This window comes from Choloepus didactylus, assembly GCF_015220235.1.
Source record: "Choloepus didactylus isolate mChoDid1 chromosome 11 unlocalized genomic scaffold, mChoDid1.pri SUPER_11_unloc1, whole genome shotgun sequence".
In the NCBI taxonomy this organism is placed as follows: Eukaryota; Metazoa; Chordata; class Mammalia; order Pilosa; family Megalonychidae; genus Choloepus; species Choloepus didactylus.
The window spans coordinates 285,451-294,640 of NW_023637577.1; positions in this window are offsets into that span (position 1 = coordinate 285,451).

Sequence of the window (9,190 nt, forward strand, 5' to 3'; positions counted from 1 at the left end):
GCTATTAGAGAGATGCAAATTAAGACCACAATGAGATACCATCTCACACCGATTAGAATGGCTGCCATTAAACAAACAGGAAACTACAAATGTTGGAGGTGATGTGGAGAAATTGGGACTCTTATTCATTGTTGTTGGGACTGTATAATGGTTCAGCCTCTCTGAAAGTCAGTCTGGCAGTTCCTTACAAAACTAGATTTAGAGATACCCTTCGATCCAGCGATTGCACTTCTCGGTATATACCCGGAAGATCAGAAAGCAGTGACACAGACATCTGCACGCCAATGTTCATAGCAGCATTATTCACAATTGCCAAGAGATGGAAACAACCCAAATGTCCTTCAACAGAGAGTGGATAAATAAAATGTGGTATATTCACACGATGGAATACTACACAGCAGTAAGAAGGAACGATGTCATGAAACATATGACAACATGGATGAACCTTGAAGAGATAATGCTGAGCGAAATAAGCCAGGCACAAAAAGACAAATATTATATGCTACCACTAATGTGAACTTTGAAAAATTTAAAACAAATGGTTTATAATGTAGAATGTAGGGGAACTAGCGATAGAGAGCAATTAAGGAAGGGGGAACAATAATCCAAGAAGAACAGATTAGCTATCGTGGGTAAATTTAACATTCTGGGAAGGCCCAGGAATGACTATGGTCTGTTAATTTCTGAAGGGTATAGTAGGAACAAGTTCACAGAAATGTTGCTATATTATGTAACTTTCTTGGGGTAAAGTAGGAACAGGTTGGAAGTAAAGCAGTTATCTTAGGTTGGTTGTCTTTTTCTTACTCCCTTGTTATGGTCTCTTTGAAATGTTCTTTTATTGTATTTTTTTTTTTAATTTTTTTTATTTTTCATACACTTGATTTAGGAAAAAAAAAAGCGTAAAAAATAGAAAATAAACAAGGAAAAAATATGCAGATCTCCCTTGAGGAGCTGGTGGAGAATGCAGGGGTATTGGCCTGCCCTACCTCGATGGTTGCTAACATGCCCAGAGACATAGGGGACTGGTGGTTTGATGGATTGAGCCCTCTACTATAGGATTTGCCCTTGGGAAGACTGTTGCTGCAAAGGAGAGGCTAGGCCTCCCTATAATTGTGCCTAAGAGCCTCCTCCCAAATGCCTCTTTGTTGCTCAGATGTGCCCCTCTCTCTCTAGCTAAGCCAACCTGAAAGGTAAAATCATTGCCCTCCCCACTACGTGGGATCTGACACCCAGGGGAGTGAATCTCCCTGGCAACGTGGAATATGACTCCCGGGGAGGAATCTAGACCCGGCAACGTGGGATGCAGAACATCTTCTTGACCAAAAGGGGGAAGTGAAAGGAAATGAAATAAGCTTCAGTGGCAAAGAGATTCCAAAAGGAGCCGAGAGGTCACTCTGGTGGGCACTCTTACGCACAATATAGACAGCCCTTTTTAGATTCTAATGAATTGGGGTAGCTGGTGGTGGACACCTGAAACTATCAAACTACAACTCAGAACCCACGAATCTTGAGGACAACTGTATAAAAATATGGCTTATGAGAGAGGACAGTGGGATTGGGGGGGGGCCATGGGGATCACACTCCCCTTTGTCTAGTTTGTGGATGGATGAGTGGAAAGGTGGGGGAAGGAAACAAACAAACAATCAGACAAGGGTGCCCAGTGTTCTTTTTTACTTTAGTTGCTCTTTTTCACTTTAATTATTATTCTGGTTATTTTTGTGTGTGTGGTAAGGAGGGTGTCGGGGATTGATTTTGGTGATGAATGTACAACTACGTAATGGAACTGTGAACAATCGAATGTATGATTTGTTTTGTATGACTGCGTGGTATGTGAATATATCTCAATAAAATGAATATTTAAAAAAAAAACAAAAGAAAAAAAACAAAAAAAAAAAAACAAAAGAAAAACAACAACAACAACAAAAAAGTTCTCCCTGTCCTAAGAACAGATGTCTTATAAAGGCAGCAATAGTAATAATAAACATTAATATAGAGATTACCATATGTCAGACAACAGTCTAAGTGCTTTACACATTCCAACTAATTAGATTCCACCTTCATCAATATGATAAATAAGGCATCCAGATAAATGTTCTAAGTAAACTATGGCTTCATTTTTTTTACATTAAAAAAACGTAATGCTTTTCTTACTTCTCAAGTAATAAATGTTCAGAGGTTTTGGAGAAATCCATCCAATTCTTAGAACATTTCAATATTATTAATTTGATGAAAAAATGCTTTGCCCCTTTAAGGCAACTGTTGAAAGCAAACTAAAAGAAAAAAGAGACAGAAGATCTGTATCTCCATAATTTGGAAGCAGTTGGGTTAAGATTCCATTGGAGCCCTCCATTATGAAGAAAACATGAAGACACAAGCAGTTTTTCTTTTTTAACCTCATAAGATGGTAATTTCTGCTTCAGAAAACATTTCCCCTTTGAAACAAGTTACATTGCTTATCCATCAAATACAACAGAACTATAAAGATGGAGAAGAGATGAGTGGTTGGCTGGGGATAGGGATGGTGGGAGAGGTGAGGGATGGGTGTGACCATAAGAGGTAGCACCAGGGAAAGATCTTTGTGGTAATGGAATTGCTCTGTATTTTGACTGAGGTGGGGGATACGTAAATTTACAGCTATAATAGGCTGGCACAAAACTAGATACTAGCTTATGGTATCAATGTCAATTTCCTGGTTTTGATATTGTACTATAGTTATGTAAGATGTAATTGTGGGAGGAAACTGGGTGAAGGGAAAATGAGACCTCCTTGTAATATTTTTGCAACTTTCTGTAAATCTATAATTATCTCAAAATAAAAAGTTAAACAACAAAAATAAATAAATAAATAAATAAAAAGAAGCTATAAGAGAAAATAATGATAGACATGACTTCTTTAATGAGACAAAGCTTTTGTAAAATCCCAAAAGATTGAGAAAGAATTTAAAAATTGGGGAAAAGAGGATTTTCAATACATATTTCAGGAAAAATGTTAAAAGCCTCACTAAATGAAGCTTTACAACTTGAAATCAAAATGAAGTTCATTAGTTTTAATGTTCCATTTACAAATATTTAGAGGCTTCCCATCTTCAAATTTACCCAAGTAATACGATATTTATATATACCAGTTCATTAATCAGTCTACCTTTAGCTCATCTGTAGCCAACTGACAGAAGAGGGACTCTCATTGTCCCTGGAGTTGAATACAGTAGTATTGACCCTTTGGAACTCAGCTGCTTGCAGAAGCACTTCCTGTATTAACCACCTCCTTGCTATCAGTTTAGCAAGGGCAGCACTCACCTGGGCAAGCCAGAGGCCAGAAATCTTACAGCCACTGCCACCAGTGAAAAAAGGCAGTTTGGGAGGTGCCCCCCTTTTACTATCATACTAGGCAATTCAATCACCTAACTCCTACACTACCCTCCCCTCTAAATGCTGTATTTACTAGAAATGCTTCATGTATAAGACTGGATTTGTGGCTAAATTGAAGGGTCTCTCCCTTCTCAGGAATTATCATCACAATATCCCTGCCTCAGTGTTAAAAAATTTTCAGGATGTTTGGCAGTAAATGCATCTGGCCACCTGCATTCTAAGAGAGAATAACAGAAACAAATCTGACTTTGAAATATTCCCAAGCCTGGGCTATTTCCTCCTATCAGTGAGCATGTTATTGCATATGTAGAAATAAATGGAAAAAAAATTGTGACCAATTTAAATATCAGCAGTGATTGTCTGGATGGTTAAATCAGAGATACTTTTAATTTTATTCTTTAAAGTCTCAGCATTACTAAAAAGGCACCACAATGTATATATTTAAAATTTTTCAGAAGTATTAGTTTTTAAAGTAAATTTAAATATCAGGCCCATCCCATTTCCTTGTTACCATTAACAGAAAACACTTAAAAATGATTGCTGTAATTCATGAAAAGTAAATCTAATTCAACTTTGTCCTCAAGATATGATTCAAAAAAAAAAAATTCTTTGTCTCCAAGATATGATTTAAAAAAAAAAATTCAAAGATTTTTAGTGGCACTAATATTTTTGTATATCAAATTATTAGTTTGATTTTATTCTTCATAACCAGGAAAGTACTACATAAGCAATCTTTTGCATTTATTCACTCAAAAAACATTTATTGAATCTACTATATGCTAGGCACTGGAATTACAAAATAATTGAAAAATAGATGATGCCACCTAGGAACAAAGGAATTAGTGGAAACAAACAGATAAAATATAGAACCCTACTCAAACAGTGCTCTATATATGTGGATCATCATATAAAGAATGCACAGTTAGAAATGAATTCTTAACTCCTCTGATTCATCAGATTTGTTTTTTCTGCATCTCTACAGCAGAGTTTAAAGAAACCTGGGAGTAAAGACTACTACTACATGAATACACATAATAAACCTTTGTTAAATGTTCAGTCTACTCTAGATTTATACTCGATTGTTACAGCCACAAATGTCCTGAAAATACACAGTGTGACTAATAAGACTTAGCCCTATATAATTTTTAACAAATGAGTAGGAATAGTCTCAATAATTTAAAGAACTATGCTGTTAATTGGAGGCTTAAAAAATAATTTCCTTGCCTTTTGTTCACCCTTATTTTCTCCAATAAATTTCATCTCAATTAAAACTTGATAGGACCAGAAAACTCTCTGTCTGTAATCTGAGGCTTTTCTTTATTGCCCATTGCCTAGGACCAGTACTTTGTTACACTGCTTCAAACAATCTGAATCTTCACTAATATTGAATTAATGCAGTACACAGGCAGAAGAGAATCCAGTAATTTGGAATGGAAATTAGACCTCATGAACCTAGACATTATATTTTAGGTACTAATTACAAGAGAAAGTAAAGCACAAATTCAAAAACTAAATACTTTCAATTTCAAAATAACATGCAGATACATATTTATACAGCTTCATGCCTTTCCAAAGCATTTTTAGCATACATTGCATTTTATAGTTACCTTATGGGTTGGTGTCTTAGTTTGGTAATGCTGCGGAATGCAAAACACCAGAGACGGATTGGCTTTTATAAAAAGGGGGTTTATTTGGCTATACAGTTACAGTCTTAAGGCCATAAAGTATCCAAAGTAACACATCAGTAATCGGGTACCTTCACTGGAGGATGGCCAATGGCATCCGGAAAACCTCTGTTAGCTGGGAAGCCACGTGGCTGGCGTCTGCTCCAAAGTTCTGGTTTCAAAATGGCTTTCTCCCAGGACATTCCTCTCTAGCAAGCTTGCTCTTCCTCAAAACGTCACTCACAGCTGCACTCTGTTCAGTCTCTTTGAGTCAGCACGTTCATATGGCTCCACTGATCAAGGCCCACCCTGAATGGGTGGGGCCACGCCTCCATGGGAGTATCCCACCAGAGTCACCACCCACAGCTGGGTGGGACACATCTCCATGCAAACAACTTAATTCAAACTTTCCAACTTAATCCCCACTATTATGTCTGCCCCACAAGATTGCATCAAAGAATATGGCTTTTTCTGGGGGACAGAATACATTCACACCAGCACATTCCACCCCCTGGACCCCAGAAAAACATATTCTTTCCAAATACAAAATACATTCATTCCATCACAATATCCCAAAAACTTAAATCATTTCAGTAACAAAAGTTATGTACAAAATCCCATCAAAATCAGATATAGGCATGGTCAGTCCTAAGGCATACTTTTCCTTTAGCTTTGGATCTGTGGACTTAGAACAAGTTATATGCTTCCAATATACAAAGGACGGACATTCATAGGATAAACATTTCCATTGCCATAAGGAGAAACAGTAAGGAAAACAGGGTTAACAGGACCAAAACAGTTCCTAAAACCTGCAGGACAAACTCCATTAGATTTCAAAGTCTGAGAGTCATTTACATAACAACATTGCATCCTTGGGGCTTGAGAGAGCGGGAGCCTAACCCTTCCCAAGGGCCTTTTTGGCAGCCCTTTCCTCTCCAAATGCTTGGGTGAGTGCTCCAACATTTCCACACATTGGGGAGATCACCTTCTCGGCCCCACCCTCCTCAAACTTCGGGGCAGCTCCCGGATTCCCTTCCATCTCCGGGGCACAAGCTCAACCCCTTCAGAACAGTGTGGTGGCAGCCAGGCTCTCCCCAATTCCCTGGGAATGTGCTCCACCCTCTTTGGGGCTTGGGGTGGCGAAACTCTTCCAGAGCATCGAGGCGGAAAACCCGCCCTCGACCTCCAGGGCAAACTCACCCTTTCCGTGCGTGTGGGCTGCTCCACTCTCCCAGCCCTAAACCTCTTGACTCCAGACCTCAACCTCCATGGCTCTGTCTTTGAAGAAATTTTTCCTTTAATTTTTTTCTTGTCTGTCTCCTCCAGTCCAGACCGGCAATGGCTCTGTCTATAAAGATCTCGCAAAAATTCTGTTGGCTTCGCATGAAGCATGCAGGGGTCAAAGCCATCAGACAACAGGACTTTCCACAAATCCTTTCTGCTTAATTCCTTTTCCAATCTTGGCTTGTACTGAAATGGCGGCTGGGTTCCATGTTTGGTTATATCCTCATGTTGGGCTGTAGCTTCTGGGATTCCACCCACTGGAAGCCCGTAATTTTCCAAGCCATCAACTTCTGGTTTCTTTGAACCAAAGAGTTCAATTCTAAGTTTATCTCTCTCTGCTTGCATTTTACTATAAGCTGCAAGGAGAAGCCAAGATACATCCTCCACACGCAGTCTGGAAAACTCCTCAGCTAAATATTCCAGGTTGTTGCTTCCAGATTCTTCCTTCCATCTGACACCAGGACTCAATTTTGCCAAATTCTCTGCCACTTTAAAACAAAGATCGCCTTTCTTCCAGGTTACAACAACACATTCACCATTTCTGTTCAAGGCCTCGTCAGAAGTATCTTTAGAGTCCATATTTCCATAAACAGTCTCTTTAAAGCAGTTTAGGCCTTTTCTATCAAGCTCCTCACAATTCTTCCAGAAACTCCCCATTATCCACTTAAAAAGCCATTCCAACATGTTTGGTATTTGCAAACTCAGCAGCAAAAGCACCCCACTTCTCTGGTACCAAAATCTGTCTTAGTTTGGTAATGCTGCAGAATGCAAAACACCAGAGATGGATTGGCTTTTATAAAAAGGGGGTTTATTTGGCTATACAGTTACAGTCTTAAGGCCATAAAGTATCCAAAGTAACACATCAGTAATCGGGTACCTTCACTGGAGGATGGCCAATGGCATCCGGAAAACCTCTGTTAGCTGGGAAGCCACGTGGCTGGCGTCTGCTCCAAAGTTCTGGTTTCAAAATGGCTTTCTCCCAGGACATTCCTCTCTAGCAAGCTTGCTCTTCCTCAAAACGTCACTCACAGCTGCACTCTGTTCAGTCTCTTTGAGTCAGCACGTTCATATGGCTCCACTGATCAAGGCCCACCCTGAATGGGTGGGGCCACGCCTCCATGGGAGTATCCCACCAGAGTCACCACCCACAGCTGGGTGGGACACATCTCCATGCAAACAACTTAATTCAAACTTTCCAACTTAATCCCCACTATTATGTCTGCCCCACAAGATTGCATCAAAGAATATGGCTTTTTCTGGGGGACATAATACATTCAAACCAGCACAGTTGGCCATGCAGAATTTATTTGTTTCTTAAAAGCAAGAGAGAGAGTGATCCCCTCAGATTTAGATAACCAGTATATAGTAAAATTAGGGGAAATGTAAGATCTGATCCAATCCTCCATCTAATGTTTTTCCCTAGCCAATATTCAGTCTTTATTGGAATATGCATAAAAAATAGGATACACAATAAATAAATTGCCTTTGTTAAGTAGATGAAAGAAAAAATAGTCTTTTGCTTATACAGAAAACTGAAATTTAAATGTAATGCTCCTACCATCTGAAAGTATTCTTTTATTTCAAAGAATAAAATGTAAAGTAGGGAAAGAAAGCCAACAACTAGAAGAGTGGCATTTTGAGAGTTGTTAGGGACAAAATATGTAACCAAAACTGACATAAGATATGGTTTGAACCTGGGGGCTGAACTGATGCCACTAGTCCTGTTTTTCTCTATTTTGTTAGGCACCACTTTCTCTAGGTTGACTCCATTTTCACATAGACCAGCTCTTCTTAGTAACAAGAGAGTTCCAGGTTTTCTAGTCTACCAGTTTTTTAGGTTCAAGTCCCATAAGAATGCCCCAGAATATTTTCCTTTCATCTCATTGGCTATCACTGCACCATGGGTCCTTCCCTAAAACTACCAGAATTGCTGAAAATGTGGTTCTCTAGTTAACTTAGATCAGAGGCTATACTCCTGGAGCTGGTGGTGGTAACAATTTTATCTGAGCCCACAGACTCTAAGTGAAATAAGTTTATCTCCCCAAAGAATACTGAATAACCTTACTCTAAAAGGGAAGGGATGGCAGGTGTCATTATGCATCAGTCAGAGTACTCTGTAAGTAACAGAAACCAATTTGCTTTAACTTAAGTAAAATGGCATAATTTTCGCAGGGAAACAAAGTCTTCTTACTGAATTCAAGAGCAGGAATGCAACAGGAATTCACAAATGGGTTTGTATCGCTCCACCTCTGGTTTCTTATTCTCATTTAAAATCTTTCTCTCTTGCAGACCAGATTTCTCTGATAATCCATGGAAAGCTAGTAGCAGAGATTTCTGAGATTGTGCATCACTGTTCAAATCTGAGTTAAAGAATCTTATTCCAAAATCCAAGTTCTCTGGTGAGAGAACTCATTGGGCCCACACTGCATCAAATGGCCACACCTCATCCAATTACTTTTAGCCAATGGCAAGATTGGGTAGAGTAAATACGGCTGCCCCAGGCCTGCCAGTGAGAAGGACAGTCCAGGGCTTTGTTATGAGGTTGGCAAATGCTCCAAAAGTTGGGTACCACACACAAAGCACCTCTGACCCAAGTTCATCTTAAAGCTACCTTCAAAGGGTTTGATCCTGAGCTATATTTAAACATTAGGGTGAAAGTAACATTTTTAAACTATTACTATTTGCACATAATTTATAGCAATGAACATGGATATACAAAGGTTAAGAGGAGAAAACAGTCAAACAGTGCATCCCTGAAGGAGAAGGAGAGGAATCTCACAGGGTGAAGAAAAGAGGTCAAATAAGGAAATTAATATATCTGAAAATAACTATCTTACAAATTTTCCCAGGGCTAATTTTACATTGTACTATCTA